The sequence below is a fragment of the Tupaia chinensis genome, unplaced genomic scaffold, assembly GCF_000334495.1.
Source record: "Tupaia chinensis unplaced genomic scaffold, TupChi_1.0 Scaffold000054_1, whole genome shotgun sequence".
NCBI classification, from domain to species: domain Eukaryota; kingdom Metazoa; phylum Chordata; class Mammalia; order Scandentia; family Tupaiidae; genus Tupaia; species Tupaia belangeri.
In genome coordinates this window covers 10,412,015-10,415,003 of record NW_006159512.1, presented here as the reverse complement: position 1 = coordinate 10,415,003, position 2,989 = coordinate 10,412,015, and the positions used below count along the sequence as shown (strand labels likewise).

The window sequence follows — 2,989 nt, the reverse complement described above, 5'->3', positions numbered from 1 at the left end:
GAACCGGGGTCGACTACATGGGAGTCCAGCGACATAGCCATTATGCTAACTGCTGGTCTCCCTCTGGGGTTTCTCTTACGTGAGGTTTGCTGTTCTCAGCCCCCTCCCACACCCCATAGGGCGGGAGAACTCCGGACTAAGAGCTGGTGTGGGGGACCCTCTCAGCACCAGGTGGCCTTGGTGTTCAGGCCCTGCCCCTTCCCAGCTGGTGCCTCCCACCTCCATGTCGGAAGGCAGCCCCTACTCCTCACCCTAGTGTGACTGGAGGCGTGTCTTACTCAGGTCTCATCGTAGAGAACCCGGGTCCTTACCTGGAGGGCGTGGAGACGGACCACTGCGTCTTCTGGCCGCAGGGACCCTCCGCCCGGGCTGGCACTGGACCACCCAGCAGCCATTGCCTTTTCAAAACTGACCCCCACGCCAGACCCCACCGCTGACAGGCACCAACCCTGTGAGCTGTCTGCAAGGTGCTGGGCCGAGCTGGTGGGGGTGCAGAGAGACGGGGTGGCCCTCTCCCCAGAAGTGGTCTGCAGGTGGCAGAGGCGAGAGCCCGTAAATATCGGGCAGGTACAGCCCTGGGCTGACGTCAGACGGAATGGAGATTTTTTTTTTTTTTTGATAGGCTTTTTTGCCTTAGGACTTGAGCGCTCTCTGGGCAAAGAGAGACAGAGACAGAATGCGAGGGAGATGGCCACACTGCTATCCCCTCTCCTCCGTTCTCCTCTCGGGATCGTGGGCACACGCACACACCCGCCGGGGGTTTAAGTCACCGGGTCTGAGCCTCCGACTGCTGGGCCACGCGGAGTGAAGCGCGTGGCTGCTGCGCCATCTGCCGGCCCCGTGTTGGGCTTTCTGTTTGAGCCGAGTTAGGCTGAACAGGAGACCCGAGCTCCCGGCGGGAGCGGCACCGCAGAGGGGTCCAGCCGGCAGGGACGGGGCGCGGGGAGCAGGGGCCTGCAGAGGGGGTCCCTGCCTCGGCTGAGCACGGGCGTCCTGCTTAGTGCTTTCTGTCTCTCAGATTTCAACTCTTACCGAATGCCCTTCCTTCTGTGCCAGGATCCTGCCTAAGAGGTCAGCCCCTTCACTTACTGCCCTCAGTGTGAAAACGCCACGCTGACTCACTCCCACTGAAACAAACGGGAATCCAGCGAGCGGAGCGCGGCGGCGTTTGAAGCACTCCAAGGGAAACGAAGTCTCCCCCTCGTGTTCAGAGAAGGTCATAGCACCTGAAATTTCCAGCACAGGTAACCCGAACACATCCTCCTAAAAAAAGCATGGTCCGGAAACGATAATTAATATCACAGTTTCTTAAAAAGAACTATTTTATTTACCTTTATTTATTTACTTTTTAATTTGACCGGAGAGGGACAGAGTGAGAGGGAGAGATAGAGGGAAAATGAGAAAGCAAGCCGCCAGGTCTGGGACTTGAACCACGGTGGACCACGTGGGAGTTAACCACCAGAGGTGCCGCCCAGGGTGCTAGTACACCCCTAGCCCACACTTCTACACCAGCTCCGCGGGCTCCGGACGGGAGCACTCCCAGGTCCCAGGCTGTCTCCCTCTTCCAGGTATGTCTCTCAGGCTGTTGGCCATTTCCGTTAATAATAATCTACTACCGACAGATGCCGGATTTCAGCTCTTCAAACCCTGAACGTCCTGGGAAGTGAGGCGGCATGCCAGAGAGGCCTGCGGGAGCTCCCAGGGCGGGACAGTGGAGGCACGCGTGCAGGACCAGACCTGGGCAAGGGGTTACTGCCATGGTGGACGTGGGATTCTAGGGTGGACTGCTGGATATGGCTTAGCCTAATAAAGCAAGCGTGAGTGCGTGTGAGTGTGCGTGTGCGTGCGTGTGTGCGTGTGCATGTGCGTGTGTGGCTCCAACCCTGGCTTCCCGGCAGCAGGACTGACAATGGAGAAGAGCTGGGTCCACTGGACCAGGTTAGTACCGTCCCCACAACGGCACAGGAGGGCGGCCGTTTACGATGCTTTGTGCAAAACCGGCACCTCCGGGACCTAGTGTTGCATGTTTGCTGTCTCGTTTTGTCTCAGACCTTCACTCAGCAATGAGAAGCACAGTATTGGACTTTTGTAGAGGAGGCTGGTCTGAGCCCCGTGTCCCCGTGAGAGTCCAGTGATGTAACCGTTACGCCACCTGCTGGTCCCTATCCAAAAATACTAATTAGTACATTCTAGAAACAAACCATTGCACGTTTTCGATCGCAGGGCGTTCTGAATAGCATGATGAAACCTCCATGCCCCACTCCCACCCATCCAGGTCGTGTCACCCCTTTGTCCAGCCCAGCACGCTGCCGCATTACCCGCCACCAGCCGGAGCGGCCGTCTGTCAACAGACGGCTTTGTGCTAGGTAACCACTGTTTTCTTTCTTTTTTATTTTTTTCCCCTTTTTTTGAGAGTTTTTTTGCTATAGGGTGTGTGCGCTTGCCAAAAAGACAGAGAGACAGAGAGACAGAAAGCGAGAAATCACCCCCCAGGGGGGATGGCCTCACCACAATCCCTTCTCCTCCATTCTCCTCTTGGGATCTTGGGCACGCATGCACACGCACCTGGCGTGAATTTAAGCCGCCGGGTCCGGGACTTGAACCACAGTTGATTAACATAGGAGTCCAGAGACATAGCCATTACGCTAACTGCTCTGTCCACCATTGTTTTCTTAATAGTGACCTCAAAACACGAGGTAGTGACTGGTGACTGGATATGCCAAAGAGAAGCTGCACAGTGTTTTAAATGAAAAGGTGAAAGTTCTCAACTTAAAGAAAGAAAAGACTCTTATGCTAGGATTGCTAAGATCTACCCTAAGAATAGTGAAAAAGGGGCCAGTAGGTGGTGTGGTGGGTAAGAGTACTGGACTCCCCCATGACTGACTGCAGTTCGAGTCCTGGACCTGGCGGCTTGCTTTCTCACTTTCCTTTTTCTCTCACTCTCTTTCACTCTGTCCCTCTCTGATCAAATAAAAATAAATAAATAAAT

General features: G+C 55.3%; 1 pseudogene; it reads right to left on the bottom strand.

Annotated features, from left to right (window-relative positions):
* The window catches only part of LOC102493588 (V-type proton ATPase subunit G 1 pseudogene), an 18,771-nt pseudogene that overhangs the window by 14,340 nt on the left and 1,442 nt on the right, over nt 1–2,989 (bottom strand).